The sequence below is a fragment of the Struthio camelus genome, chromosome Z, assembly GCF_040807025.1.
Source record: "Struthio camelus isolate bStrCam1 chromosome Z, bStrCam1.hap1, whole genome shotgun sequence".
NCBI classification, from domain to species: domain Eukaryota; kingdom Metazoa; phylum Chordata; class Aves; order Struthioniformes; family Struthionidae; genus Struthio; species Struthio camelus.
In genome coordinates this window covers 58,756,381-58,772,953 of record NC_090982.1, presented here as the reverse complement: position 1 = coordinate 58,772,953, position 16,573 = coordinate 58,756,381, and positions in this window count along the sequence as shown.

Below are 16,573 nucleotides of genomic sequence, written 5' to 3'. Positions count from 1 at the left end.
TAGGCTTTAACTGCCTTAAGCTCAGGCCTCAGATGAACCTACGGTCATATGTGAAAATGAAAAAAAGATAAAATACAGAAGTGACCTGCACAGAGAAGGGAGAAGCACTAGGCACTCTGCATCATCTTCATCGCTTCATCACATGAAGCACCTCATCATTCTGAAAGCGTGAAAGAAAAAGCCAAGGTGCCTAGACTACAAGGTGAGGCTAGAGAAACATGAGCTGAGGCTAATTTGTCATCAGGCTAATGAGCTTGCAGCTCTACCCTGAGCCTTCTTTATCCCATGGGGCAGGCAGCTGGCTGGCCATGGGACAGCGCTCTCCTGCATACCCATGCCATGCTCCACACCTGCACTTCCCTATTCTTGATTCTCTCAGCACCTAATCATCACCCCAGCAACCGACGGCAATGTTACAAACACTGCATAATGATGAGTCCCTCATGGGGCTGAGCAGCTGGAAGAGATGAAATCTTAACAAAATCATCTCAAATAGCCATAAAAATGCAGGATGAGAAAGAGAGAACACCTAAGCTCATTGTATGTGATGTATTCCTCACCAGGGCACTCTCTCGAGCTGTCACAACCTATTTTCATGATGCATTGGGGAGAAGCAACTAATTAGGCATAGGCTGGATTTTGCTTATTAGTCACAGGTTTATATAAAACTTCTGGGGAGGCAGATGCTAACAGTTTTAGGGTGCTCTCACTCAGCTCTGCTGGCTGATCTCTGTGGGAACAGAACGCAATGGAGGACAGACATTCATCACCTTGTTTTTCTGAGATCGCTTTAATTGCAAGCACTCCTCAGTTCAGAAGTAGAGACTAGAAACAGGAAATTGTAGCTTCACTGGCAGAAGGAGACACAGCCACATTCTGGCACCTTGTCTATATACATGTGCTGGAGAAATGCATACCTTTGAGGATGAACTCCATGTGCTATTTTAGAATGTTTATATATGAAAAAAAGCAGTTTCAACAGCAGCTTTGGTACCTCTCAAATAAATGAGACAAGAAAGTAAAGCACTACTGTTTCACAAGCTAACTAATCTGATCCTGATTCAAGGCACTGCAATATATTTATAATACTTCACAACATCTGGTGTCTAGAGGAAACGCTACTTTCTTTCAGCAGTCTGGCAAATGTGTTTTAAGATAGTCTAATGACAGGAACGATTCAAGGGTTTTCACTGGTTTGCTCTGGCACATGGGTAATCTGGACAGAAGTGATTTTTAAATGGCTTTTTCAAAACTTTCCATGAGATAATGGTAGTCCTTACGGGATTTACTTCAAAGCAAAATAGACCTATCTTTTTATCTCGATCATCTCTCATACATCTACAGATGCCACACCTTTGAGTAAGACACTGTATTCTTTACTGTGGGCTCTGTGCATCTGAGCTAGGCTGAAAAATTCATCTTTCTAATGAAGCAAATTGCAAATAAAACTCTATTCTGGAAAGTGGTGCAGCCCTCTTGAGAACTGTAAAGGCTCTGAACAAATATGCAATCCTTCTATCTAAATAGATGCAATATTTGTTTTTACTGATACCGCATGTGTTGGCTTCCATGGGAAGCGACAATGTATCCGTACAAGAGAACAATCATCAGACATAGTTGTGTTAAATGTTATTGTCAACTAACTTAGCTGAACTCATGTAAAGGCACTATGGCCTGTAGCTCCTAACAGCTGACTCCATTATAATTAGAATTTGTTAGCACAGTTGGTGGTGTACTGTCTATTTTTATGCCCCTAGTTTTCTTACTGGAATGTCTAAAAGGTGTTAGCATGTTGTACTGCTCCATCACTGCCTTGTGAAGGTGAGGCGTTGATGGATCATAAGCTGGGCACCAGTCTTTTAATAGGAATCATATGATTTGGGAGGCCTAAGACCACTGCTGGGAAAAATAGCTGGAGATGAGATGAGCACGGACCGTTTGGGATAGGAAAAGTACAGAAAGAATCGTTTACAGGAAATATTTTAAGCCTGCTAATTGCTTGGCGATCTGCAGCAGACTTCCATTTGATTACACATTTGGACTGCTTCAAGGCACATATTGTTTCAGTATCTCTGGCTCCCAGCAGAACCCCATTGATGTTCTAATGTGTAAAGTGTTAGTTTATTAATGCACATGCCTTACACTTTCACTGAAAATGAAGTAAGCTGGGAATGGAGGGGGTGGGATTTGGGCCCCTGTGCAGCTGAGCTAATCCATAGAGGCAACAGAGATGCCGGATACGCTGCACTTTTGAAAAGCACTCTGGGTGCCAGGGACAAGAGGCTTGGAATCATTGCCAACAGTAGGTTGTTTCAAAGCAGCACAACATCTAGATTTCTTTCACTCAGATTTATAGCAAAAGCTGATCGAGTTTGCAACCAAAACAGTAGATGAATTCAGGTTTATCCCTAGTTTGTTAAATGACCTTTGGGAAGTCTCTCATGAGTTTCTCAGTTTGAGTTTCTGATTCAGTGCTGCTGTAGGATAAAGAAGACGTAGGCTACGGGGTGCGGTTACTAAAGAACACAGAATGGTGAAGAATCTCCCGGCTACCACAGCAGTTATGCCGTAGCATGCCTTTCACAAACTCGGGATTAGCTGGAGCTTTGGCCTTCAATATTCCAACACTAAACTTGTCCGAGAAATTCACTCCTCTGAAAGACAGCGTTCCCAAATCACTATATGCTATAGGCAACCTTCCACAGACAAAACCACGTAGAGCCTTGCTCAAATTAGCTATCAAAGATTTGAAGTAATTCTATAGAATAAAGACTACTGAACTAGGAAGGGCTAGGAAAGGGTCAGCTAACAAATTGGTAAAATTAAGGACATCTTGTAAATCAGAGAGCTGTCCTGAAGCTCAGATACTAAATCTTTGTCAAATGTCATTAGTAAAGTCATAACAACATTGCATGCATAAAATCTTTTGGAGGAAATATTTTTAAAGGTTTGAAGTTCTGCTTCCTAAAAGAATCAGTCCAACTCACTTCATTAAATAATTATGAAGGATAATGCTGCAGCATCAAGAAGTGGCAATCTTTAAGATGTCAATGTATAATTCAGTATGCAATCTCTATATTTCTATGTTTATGTATTACCTCGCCAAGATGTTTGCCTGCTACTGTTCACTTCAGATCAGTTATTAAATATGTTGCATATTTTTTTGTTTGAAGATAAAGTACATTTATTACAAATCAAATATTCCTTTGAAATTCAGATGAAGTAAGATGCAAATAATAGGTTGCTGAAAGACAGAATGTATTATTTTTTCCTTTAGACTTATTCAAGAAGTCTATTATTTACTTTCCTGTTTGCTAATAAAGCAAACAAATCCGTCAAATCCAATACAAAACTAATTAGTTTGCAGAGGACAAATTAAAACAAATTAATTGAAAGACATTGACCACTTAAGCTTTTTTTTTTTGGGGGGGGGGGAGGGGGCGGGACAGTAATATAGCATGTGGTAGATCTTTTATCATCATAGTTAATTGTTTATACTAGAAAGTCAACTGAAGCATTTCCTTGCTGGCATGGATAATCTTGCCAAGTGGAATTATTAGGTCTGGTCTCCTGCCAGAGTTTACTCCCAGACTTCATTATTTAACTGTGTCTTTGTATAGAGCTAGGTTGTCATTGAGGTTGGCACAAATTACTATGCTACTTTTGTGCATACATTCACCAGAGCTGTGGGAACAAAATGAAGGATCTTGCATACACACAAAGATATGACAATAAAAGGCCTCATTTCCTTTTGCAATAAGTTAACAGCATGTGGAAGAGGAAGCATGGAAAACCATGTGTGAAGAGCATAGAGCATGCAGAACTTATTTTAAGAAAATGTGGATTTTACATTCATTTTCTTAATTGCCAGCAAATACTTCCTGACACGGCAGCTCTCTGTCACTTGAAACCTTGCTGCCTGACTGGTCCTCATTCCCTACACAGTATGATGTATACAGACAGACAAAACAATTTCTTGCTGTCTCGACGGCTTAAAACAAGTTGCCTTTTGAAGAACCCAGAGGTCTACAGCACACAGTCAAAACATTATTCTGCAGAAATCTCATAAAACTGCCATGTTGAGCCATGCTCTGTTTTGTGGTCTTCACTGTAAAGGTTATGCAAGCGCTGGAGGGCACATGGCTTATCTCTCTATTGAGTAAATGAAAGCTGCTATAATCTCAGAGGAATCCTTTATAGTTTTAAATTGACAGAAAGGATGAAAACTCTGACAGAAGGAACATATCAGTCATCAGATGAATTTGACAAACGATTGCTCATTAAAAACACAAAGACCTACCAGAGACATCGTGGAGGTGGATATACAGAGAACAGTGGCAGCATGATTCCCCCTTCCTTCCCTGAACACCGCTGACCTTTCAGATACTCAGAGCACAAATGTCCACCTGGAAAACACAAAGACAAGACTGTAGTTTTTTTGTTTTTCCCCCTCTCTGAATCCCTCAGGTCATCATCATCTTTTTTTTTATTATCTTCTCTCTCCTTATTTAAATAACCTTCATTAAACAAAATCTTCCATCACTCAAATGAAGGCCGAATAAGGATTCGGCTACACAGGTTGGAAGAAGAATTCTCCCAGACAATGTAAAAATGGAAGTCCCAGCGGACACTGCTGGTAACCACTTTAACTGTGTCCCTCCTCTCCTTCTCCCCGCTAAGGCACACTGAGCTTGGAGGAGAACAGGCACTCTGCTTTGGAAATGCAGTTCGGTAAATGTAGCCCTGTGATCTCAGACCGTGTCCCTCTGCCACCATTGAGGCTGAGTTCCTCTTCTTGGGCTTTCAAAGCCTCATTATGGTCTTCACATTTCTGGAGATGCTATTTCAGTGACAGAAGGAAAATAGTATCTTTACATTTAGTTCTGTCTCGCAAGGAAATAAGGGGGCCATTTAAAGCAGTTTCTTTTACTGAAGTTTCTAAATATAAAAGGAACATTTTTATTTTTTGTAGAAGCAAGAAGGAACGGCTGAGAAAGAAATACAGGGACTGAATGCAGCGATGGGAGCCAGGAATTCCTGCATGCTCAGCTTGGCTCTGAATCTCTGGGGTCTTTAGCATATGAGTTGGCCCCTCAGTGTCCCTCTCTTTAAAATAGTGATTTTCAATTTAAGGAAAAGCTGTGCAAGGCAACTTGTGAGCTGATGAGGAATGATTCATTGACAGATACTTCGAAGTTGGCATTATAGTCACAGAGCAGGATGACTGATTTACCTTACCACAGGAAAGGCTTTTACAGAACACAACTTGAACTTTTTGCTTGCCACATTGCAAGTTGCCAGGTCTGAGAAGAGCTATGTAGTGATCTGAAGGCTTCTAAAAGGGGTTCTCAAATCTGTGCAAATATCAAAGCTCTCTAAGTATGATAGAAGACTAAAGAAATAAGTAGCTACTGCTGAATCCCCTCTTGTGAATCACTAAAGCTACTCAGAACAGGAATAGTTGGCAGCTGAAGATTTCCTCAGACATGGTTGTTTGGGGCCCGTTACAGTGGGGAAAAAGCCAGTCCCTTGTGAATGTTGATGGCGTTGAAACCTACTAGTTGCTTTGAGGCAAATATTTAAATTGTAAACAAGGATTTTGAACAAAAAAATACACAAATACATGCTGGCTTATGACTGACTGTGTTTTCCTGCATCATAATGTAACGCTGTAGTTGAAGCCCTTGGGGCATTGAAGCAATTCAACCTTAGGTTCTGTGGAAAGGGTGAAGGAAATAGAAGCAGAATGTCACAGATTTTGGAGCTCTGATATAAATACCAAGCAGAAATCTAATTTTTCCCTGTATCTGAACCACTGCATATCCTTTAAACTTAACTTGCCATAAGTTTTCATAATCTTGCTTCACAGCTGCCTGCCCCCATCACCCTTTCAGTGAGTAAGAAACATGATTAGGGGCTGCTGTTCTTTCTTCTAGGGAAAGCTCCTTCTGAGAAAGAGTTTATTTTAGAAAGGAAAACTTAAAATATTTCTTTTCTTTGCTTCATCTATTCTTCCCATCTTCTACCACCTCTTTTCCTTTCCTCCTTCTTCTCTCCTTTTCTAATCTTCATCATTTTTCAAAAACTCAGACAACTCAGTTTCCCAGTATCTGTTTTTCTGACCTTTCTTCTTTTCCTTCTGTTCTTCCTCCTCTTCTCATGTCTTTTATATCCTATCTGTACTGATATAAGATCTTCCCAAGTATTTAGGAGCAGACAAGAACCAGACAGCAAAGCACCATGCCTTGTACCCAGTCCTCAGTTCACCCCCAGGGGGGAGGGAGTGTGTAATCACAGCTCCACGCCTCTCTCAGAAAGCTTTGGCATGTTTCAAAACAAAATAAATTTGAAAGGTGGCAAGGCGGCCACAGTCTTTGCCAGTCTTCCTTCTGTGGCCCCTGTGGAGGGTGACAGGAATCCTGAAGATGGTACCTTCTGGACCTCATGTCTTGCCACCAGATGGCAGCCACTGTTGGTGGAGGAGAAGACGATTTCCTCCTCCCTCCCTTGCCATTAATTTCTTCTGGAAGTTGTGGTTAGGGCTTGCTGCTGTTGCTTCTGCTATCTCACTTGTGATCTTTGGTGAGCCCAAGAAAAATGACAGCTGTTTCTTCAATGAGTCTTCACATCATCAAAGGAGCCTGGGAATCTGTTCCCAATTGCGGACTGGAAGAGGCTGCGCTCAACAACTTTGCCACTCCCAGTTTTTTTTTTCTCCCTTTTAGAAAGAGGGAGGTATCAAATAACTTTCCATTTTAAATCATCAGGAAAATTACATATCCTCTGTTTCAAGCAGAAGCTTGAAAATCATAGGGCACAAGGCCTCAGGAACTGCTCTTGCGGCTGTATAAATGTGATTGCTCCCTGCCTTATCCAATGGTATTTTCACATTTCTGGGGCTTGTGCATGTGGCATGCAGCATCACAGCACCCCAACAGTCCTGCACTCAAAGACCTTCCACTAAAAGCCTAAGAGGCCCTAAACTCTAGTTTGGGCAAAGTTCTCCCGGTGTGCAGCCAGGCAAATGCAGGCACACGCTAAATAAAGTAAACTTGAATTTGGAATGTTTTAGCGTTTTTTGTGTGCCTGCATTTAGACAAGTCAGGGCCTTTCTTTGATGTTGGCTCCCCAGAAAACTCCTACTAACTTCAGCTTAGCTCCTACAATTGAGCTGGGGGACGTTGTGTTTTTGGAAATTTGACCTTTTGTCAAGCAGTTTGTCTCTTCAGTTGTGGAAATAATTGACTGTTATATGCATCACTTTCTCTTATTTGCCCATGCTAAGGGACAGTTTCCAGTTGTTTTTTTGTTTCTTTTCTGTATGTTGCCTCATTACTGTGTATTCAGTGAGCCAGGGAAGCAGACAAAGACATTTGGGAATTATGTCTTCACTGAAAAGAAAAGGAACAGCTCTATTCTATGGTTATGACAGATATGACAATGGTTCTACTCCAAAGGTTTCCATTATTTTTTTTGAGTAAGATTGCTTGAGCTACTGTATTCACTCATTTCCACACAACTGAACTATCATGTACTGCATTCAGTAATATCACAATATTATAATGTCTCTAAAGCAATCAAATGTTCCTGTAAAGGATCAGGGCCTGATCATTGAGCTGATTAATTTGTAGTGACAATTTTGATCTTTACAGATGGCTCCAGTACTCTACAGAAGTGGTATGCTATTTTTTCCTAAGAAGAATGAGTTGAAGTTTTTCTCTTCTATTCAGGAAGTCAGAGCTAGAAACCAGAAATTGTTTAGGCAAGCTTTAGAAAAATGAGGTTTGAACTATAGAGAGAATAAATAGAACAAAAGTAATGTGACAGAAAATCTGTTTCAGTGGGTTTCCCATAGTATTTGTTTACTTTTTTTCAGTTATATGCCGTTAGTGATTTAAATATTCGTGGAAGTAGAGTGAAGCACTTATAGATGAGGCCTAAGTCAAACATATTGTGTGATGCTGAGGGCTTGAGGCTGTAAAGTGAGATTTGGCTCCATAGTTATTTTTGACAATATAACAGGCTATTTGGTTAGTTAACTTTAGAACTGGGGTTAAATAATTTTAATTGTTCATCTTTTAGTATTGCCTTTTGGAAGATGCTTCCCTCCGGATTCCCTAAGAAGATACTGAGAAGGTCTCAAATGTTCTTGCATTTGTCAGGATAAGCCATTATTTCCTTCCTAGTCAGTCCATGCATTAAAGAAGGGCTGATTTGAATGAGTTTGATCTTTTATCTCTTTCTTATACTTTTCTTGTCAGAGGCCAGATGTAGCATTTTCAATGTATCTGCAAGCTAATGCTTGAGCTGTGGTTATCCTGGTGATACTGAAAAAGAGGCCCAAGATCTAGTAACCTAAAAAACATACTTGAAGTAAAACTAAGTTTAAATTGGCTTAAACAGAAAAAACTAACTCATGGAAATTTCACAATTTAGAAAGTTTGGGAGACTGACTCTTTCTAGCAGAATTACTGAACTTTTACTAATGCTGACCTTGAATTCCACTTTTGCTAAACATGGATCTTTTTCAAGTACAGTCTCCTTGCCGTTTGGGAACTGCAGATGGGTTTGTTAAATGAACACATGTTAATGTTATGTGGGTGAAGGAGCATGTTTGTGCATGTTTCTTTCTCCTCTTAGGAGCAACACAGAATTTCTGAAAGATTATTTTATGTTTCCTGCTTGTTTATTTGATTCTTTTTAATATAAATTCAGGTCTTACCTACAGCAAAGGTATGGTGAATGAAGGTACAAGGCATCTAAAACTATTACAGTGCTAGGAAGTGAGACTGAATGAAAAACTAAGATGGAATTTGTATTCAGATTTTTTTAATTCCTTAGGGTGTTTTGCTCCCTTCTGTTAGTGCTTATTGACACAGATTTCTCTCTAATCATAGCTCATCAGGCAGCATGCTATTACTAAAATTCACTTCAACCATTCACCCTGAAAATCAGTTTAGCTGCAACATCTTTACAAAGCATAGCTTTTGTACCTCATTATTCAATAGAGATTATTTCTGTGATTTTTTTTCCCTAGGGGAAGATATTGTGGTCTGCACAGAAAGCAGGGATCCAGGGCACAAACATGGTCATAATCTCCCTGGCTTTGCTATTTGTGTGGTGTAGTATGTATATGTATTTAGGGGGTTGATATTTTTAGTGATGTTTTCTCTACCATGGCAGTTAAAATGTTTTCTCTCTCTCTCTCTCTCCTTCCTTCTCTTTTTCTTTTTTCAGTTTCTCCATCCCCCAACCCTCATCCTCTTTCTCCCTTTCCATCTGTCTCTTTTTTCACTCTCTCTCTTTCACCTATCCATTAGAATGTATAAAAGGTCACTGAAAAAAAAAAAGCAGAATTCAAAGTACACTTAAAAAAAGGCAGGTTACAGCACAACATGATTGAAGTTTGAAACCTGAATCTGGTAAGGAGAATATATAAACTTTGCAAGTCAAATCAGAACCAGATTTTGAGGACTTTGTATTTAACAATTAGTAGAGAATTGAATGTAAAAAAATATTTAAGCACAACATGAAGGTTTCAATAGCAATGTTAATTAGTCCACATGTAAAAATCCTTGTGTGATACACTTTCATAAATATGTTCTATTTATTAATCATAGTTAAAATTAAATAAGTATTTCAAGTATGAGAATGCAATATCCTTACTCACTACATCTGCTTTACGGACCTTCAATTCTAGTTCCATAGATTTCAGATGACTACTAATGATAATAAAAAGAGTAAAAGAGATTGATTATCCATTTCTAATATATTAGGTAAAAAATGCATGGACCTCATGCTCTAAAATGTGTGTCATGGGGCTGAAACAAGGCCAAGTGAATGATGATGTGAGAACATCGAATTTTTCATTTCCTTTTAAATTGAGAAGTTACATTGTCCTGTGATTTTTACCACTGTCTTATTTTCACATATGCACAATTCTTTGTTTTTACACGTAGCAGGAAAATTCTGGATTTGTTACAAAGCGTTTTTTAAACAGAGAAATCAGGTGACTAGGTACACCCTGAATCTGAAAGACAAAGGCAAGATTATTGTCCATCTCAAGCAGCACAACCGAGAAGCAGGTAAACAAGCAATTGTCAGATTTATGAATGATCTTTATGAGTGTAGGCAATGATATACTTAAATGTCTTTTACATATTCAGATATATTTTGCAAGTAGCTATACCTGTATAAAGTTAGCATCACCTCCTTCATGCATATATTCAAAACCAAATGAATGTATCTTAGCAAATATATTCTCCCAACACAAAATCAAAGGAATAAAATGGTGACTGAAGCTTATATGCCATACTATGGTAAGCAGTGCATTTGCTGCATCTCCCTTTTTTAGGATACGTGATGTGCAAATAATTGAACATCCAAACATACCTCCCAAATACCTCAGCATTTGGAGGAGTCCACATTTCCTGTGACTAGCCTCAGAATATGACTGTGATTGTAAAATCAGCACTAAGAAGCTCCTCTTATACAAGTCTCCCCCATCCACGTGACTGTAGAGTCCTGGTTGCTACAGTCTCATTGTCACAGAGCAGATGAGGAGACACTTACTCAAACCCCATTACATCTCTTGGACTGCAAAAGGAGGCTGAGATGACTGAATGTTTATTATTCTACAGATAGAAAGTGGAAGTGGACTCTCTCAGTATTCCTCGAAAGGGAAATGAGATCCTGTGAAAGACTGAAGAGAATCAAAAGCAGCACCTTTCCCAAATGGAAATTCCCACCCTGCACAATATCTATCCAGCTGCTACTGCTAAGACTGTAGCAAATGGAGGGCAGCTACATTAGTACTAAAAGGCCATAAAATATGGTGGTATCTGGAAAAGCAAAAAAAGTCTGATTTTTCAGTATGTAGTGGGAATATTTCATTTTATTTACTTAGGCTATCTCCTTCTAAGAGTTACTCTACTATATGCTGATCAAACATGCCTTTCCTTAATCACTGTAATCCTCTTTCCTCAAATCCTGCAAGGTGCTCAGCAATTCCCAAAAATGCTCAGCAGTTCTCTGTAGGATGGGAAGTCATGTTTAACGTTCAAGAATTAGTCTGTCCATTTAAACCTGTGCTGATTTAGCCGGGTAAGCCTGTGCTGGAGGCAATTTTTAAGCTTTTTAATCTTAAAATGTTTGATTTCTTAGATACTGCTGTTTGAAGGTGATCCAAGCAGGGGGAGGAGGAGAGACCTGGCAGATGTCAATTTGAGCCCCAGTAATAACAATGTCCTCTCAGCAGCCTTACCCATCAAACTAATAGTTATTCAGTCTGATCTTGCAGTGCCTTGTGTTTTATTTCTGCTCAGTTTTTCCTGAGATAAGGTTCTAAAAGAAAAAAAAATGTGGAAAGCAAAACACACATAATCAACTGTCTGCAACTTTCTGGCACAATCAAGCCTGGAGTGAAAAGTTTCAAATGTAAATGATCCCCTGACATATACCATAAGATGATTTGATGTCCAAGAAAACACTGTGATGTGCTGCAATGCCTGACATCAACCTATGGGACATAAGACAGAATATACCTACAAAAGTATGAGTTTGCACAGTAGCTCAGTAGTTGCAACTGCAGCAGATTTGTGGGCCAGTGGACAACAACAGGTATAATGAATAGGTCAGTAAAATAAATTAGTCAAAAGAAATATTTAAAAGGAAAAAAAAAGATTATAAGGACTGTTTTCTGTGAGGTATTCTGTGAAGTACGGAACCAACATCAGAGCATACTGTAGAGCATTTCCAAACTGCAACTATCCTGTAACGTTTACATTAGGTATTCATGGCTTAAGCAGAAAAGACTTCCTATGGAAGAGTCAGCTGGTCAACAGACTATTCCCATTGACACAACCTCAGATCATCAGGAATTTGGTATGGTTGTAATGTGTGCTGCTGAGACTAGAGTTTGGCTCTCAGAAATCACTCTACTACCATAACTGATTTTGTTCCATTAGGTGGAAGTTTGGTGCAATTGATCTCAGACAGCAGAAGAGAAAAGAGAGGGATGGTGCCCAGAACAATAGCTAACATATAAAATAACTAGGAGTTTTGCCATATAGCTTTCTACCCAGAACTTTAGTGTAAGCTAGAGCCTGGGGGGGGTTATCATCTCCTCAGATGAGGAAGGAACAGTGAACAACATGAAAAACCACTAAAATACTGCCTTTCTCTCCCAGGTAGAAGATGTGGAAGTCCATGCTTTATCTTTCGAAATACAACTGCTGTGATTTCCTGGACCACATCAAGCACAAAGCCTCTGGGAGTTTTTGTTTGGGTGATAGCACAACCCAGATGGAGAGTTATTCCCCATCTAATCCTTTATGGCAGAGATGCCCTAAAGCATTTGCAGGCAATTCTTATACCTTTAAGAATAAATATTGAAAGAGACATACGTGTCCAGCAGTTGGTTAGCTACTGCTTGCCTGTCATAATGAGATACCATTCAAAAAATTGTTATACTTATTTCACGCAAGTGTTTTTATGGGTTCTTCAATGATACATACGAAGAATGAGGTAGCGTAGAAAGATGAAAATCTGAAACTTTATTAACAAATCTGTAAATGTAACTCCATTTGGTGATGAATTCAAACCCTGAATGTGTTTGCAGCTTCATTACAAGATTTTCTGTTCCTAGATTTGACAATTTGACATATTTTGGAGGGAAAAGACATTTGGACTCTTCCGGATACTCATTTTTTAAATTAATAAAGATTTTGGCATATTATTGAGAAATGAAATTGTGGCTATTGAATTCTGGAGTCCTTTCAGATCTAAGTCAAAATTGACATAAGTGTAATTGTCTCAAATTAATCTTTAGATGCCACACAACAAAGTTCACTAAAATCATCAGACAGTGCAAAAGGATTGGAAGAGCCAGCGCTGTGCTAATGTGAGAGAAGAGGGATGAGCTAATTCCCAGTGCCTATCTGCATTGGTCCTAGTTTTTACCAAGAACATTTCTCATATGAAATCAGAAAGCAAGCATTCTCTATTTAGCAGTGTAATAAATTGGGTGGCATAGAACCCTGTGACATACTTGACTGTAAGTTATTGCTCTTTTACAGGAATGTTCATTTCATGTACAGTTTGAATTTTAGACAGAGAATGTACCATTAAAAAACAAAAAAATCTGACTTCAGCCTCTTCATTTTAAAACTGGGCATCCCTCAGGCGCACAATTCACTGGAATTCTCTTACGTAAGAGGATGGAGGAGGAAAGGCAAACAGTGTGGTAAAAGTGGTTTATGGAGTGTGTTTTTCTCATGTCCTCTCAATAAAAACAGCACCATTTATAACCAAAAGTCTTTATTATGGCCTTGGCCCTAAGTGTCCATCCGCTGGCAAAGTTCTCACATGAAAAACAACAGTGGCAGTAACAAGACAAAAAAACACATAGGGCAGGAGTTTGGAAAAACAAGGCAATAAAGCTACAAAATAGTGCTGCAGATGTATAGATAAAAAGCTCATAAAGTAGGTCTTGTATAGTCTGGCAGACCCACCACAGGACCTGAATTTTAACTCACTAAACCTAGAAATGTATAAAACTGGCAGTAGTTCTTTTATACTAGAAGAAAAGCTGTTTGAGATATTACTTCCACCCACTGGCAGGGAATGCAATTTATTTGTTTTTGATCTTATACATTAAAAGAAAACAAAACTCTACAGACTTCTGGACAAGCAAAACTGGTGTTAAGGTTAAGCTAACGCTATAGCTCTTTAGACCAGGAATGAATTTCTTATTTGTACTCAAGCCAAGTTCATTCACTTATATTTTCACTAAAGCCACAGTCTTTTGAAGATGTTGCACTTGGACTTCCTCCCTGCCAAATTTCTAAATTACAATGTGCTGTGTCCATGAGAAATCTGAAGAAGATTTATTAGAACAAGGTGGCAGAATGTTTCAGCCTCCCCCGCATCAGGCTTGTGGTAATAGACACCGTCAATCCATTTTTTCCCTCAGTTATGAGGATCTTTTTTTCTTTTCCCAACATTGGTTGAATAACATTGACAATAACTTGAAAGACAATGCATACTGATCTCTCAGATCTCTTCATGCACTTCAACTCAAAGAGGACAGCTGTCTGCATCCCCTACCACACTTTGTCACCACACTTTTGATAGCAAACTATTGATGGCAGAAAGACCCATGAAATCAATGAAATTTAAAATATTACTTATAGCTTCACTGATGAGAAATTTATTAACTTGGGCTAGATGGGTTAAACAAAATAGCAGATTAAATCCAAGCTTCATTTCAGTTTGATTAAAAAGAAAGATAATTCAGGATGTGAGGCCTCTTAAAAAGGTCCCACTGTGGTTTCCTCAGTTTTGCAGTGCTTTGAGGAATCGAGTTATCAGAAGGGGAATGTCCTCATTCAGATGTCTACTGCTTTCTTGTTTAAATGGCTGTGCCTTACCTCCAGCCATCTATCCCTGTGCATGCAGCTGCAATTCTCCCACTACATTGTTTGATTTTACTGACCTATTTTGTCCATTGGACTAAATGCTGTCTCGGGTAGCAATTCTGGAGCGCAAAACATCACAGTGTTATACCGATGTAAGAAATCTTCAGTTCTTGGGGTAAGGTTTTTTCATTTTATCTTCAGGTTTTTTTTCAGCATATTTTTCCTTGTATGTGATGTAGGAAATAATGGTTGTATGCTGGGCATTACTGTGTGGTAATGTTGGCTTTATTAGGGAGACCACGGTTCATTACAGAGCTTGATCGCTTTTTTAATAGAAACACTTTGCCTTTGTATTGAGCTGATTTAAAATTTATATCTAAGAAGCATGAAAAGAAAAAAGTTGAGTGCAGAACACTGAGCGTGAGAAAACACTCAGGTTTCTAAGTGGGACACGAGTCAGGAACAGTATAGTATTGTATGTGATCCATGCAGTTTTTCCTTAAGGCACAGTGGCGGCACAAACTGAAACCCTCCTAGAGAGAACACAGAAGGGTCTTTGAGAAGCTTGAATTGTTAAACATTTGTTACTAATAAACCAAATGACTTTACCAATTTTCATAAACACAAATTGCGATTATCCTCTTCTAGTCAGACTAGAGGTTCATGATTTAATGCAAATTGGTCATGTCCCATAGGCACAGTTGGATTTTAGAGTATGAGGATTGAGTTGCTTTTTAAAACGTCAAAGTTGCTTCTCAAAATGTCAGCAGGTAAAATAAATCTGGCTAGGAAATTTATTAACAATCGCCACTTTTTCTCTCCCTCTTTTTGTGAAAGGCAGTTTTAACAGTGAGTATGGTGAACACAGCGTGAGTCACAGTATGGCTTAACACTGAGTATGTGTGGTAGATGTGAATAGCTCCTTATTACCATATCAGCACAACGTCAATAAAGAAGCTAGGAAAATCAATTTTGCTTTGAAACATTAGAACAGAAATGGGGGAGTAGGAGGGGAAGTGTAATGGGGAGTTTTGCCAGTGACTTCACTAAGGCCAGTATTTCACCCTAATTTTTCCAAAAGTGAGTTCTGTTCTTGAGCTCCAAATTAGATATTCCTCTCCTTTTAAATTTTTTTCCTTTGAGACATTTTTACGTTCTTTATTTTTTGACTGTTTAGACAGAATCCCCAAGCTGATGTCTAAACTGGCAGGAAAGCATTAGCCCGATTCTTCTCTCATGCGGGAATTTGTTTCATTAGTATTAACATATCAAACAAGGCAAATGATAAAATTGCTGTTGCTGGAGTGTAAACTGCTGTGTATCAGCCCTCTGTTCCTTAAACAAGATGTGCGTGGGGGGGATGGGACCCACTTTCAGAAAGTCATTATTACTGCCCCTAAATGGTACAAAACAATAGCTAGTGCTTAACAGTGAGGGCTGTTTCATGAAAAATTCTCAAAGTTCTCCTTTAGGCTAGGTAAGGCCTGCTTGCCAAACTAGATCAGTATGCATGCTAGAGTGCAGGGAGGTCAAATAATTCAGGGCCGCACTGAAACAGTGGCCGAACCTAGATTTACAGCCATCCACCTACTGATCTAACCGCTGCTTCCTCTGAACTTGTCATTCTATTTGGGAGGTGTCTCTTGCTCCTTGTGAACATGTTTTTGGAGTTCAGTTCCTGATGTCCACCAATTCAAAAGGAATCACCCACCCTGATGGGCCCACAACTCTGCCCTTGTAGGATCTTCAGGACTATGCCTAGAGATGTGCCTAGAGATGTGGAGTTTCTCAGTGCGACCCTCTTAAGAGGGCACACAAAATATTCCTTCAAGTGTTTGTGCACATTATTCAGTTGTGTACGAATACAATCCTAGTGGAGAAACACACATGAAGTATATGGATGAAATACATCTTCAGGATCTGTTTGGGCCAATTTCAGTTGTGAGTTCTGGACTTCTCAGTATCAGTGATGCACTTATCTGGAGCTCACATCAGAAATCTATCTCCAAGAGGATCTTGAACAAGATCAAGAAGATACCTCACATACAGACTAGCGAACTGAGGTCCTTGAATGATGAAGGATTTTCAGACATTAGTAAGGTAGCAGTGGCTAGGCTGGTTGTTTGAAATCTCTAAGGATTTGGGAAAGAAAGCTT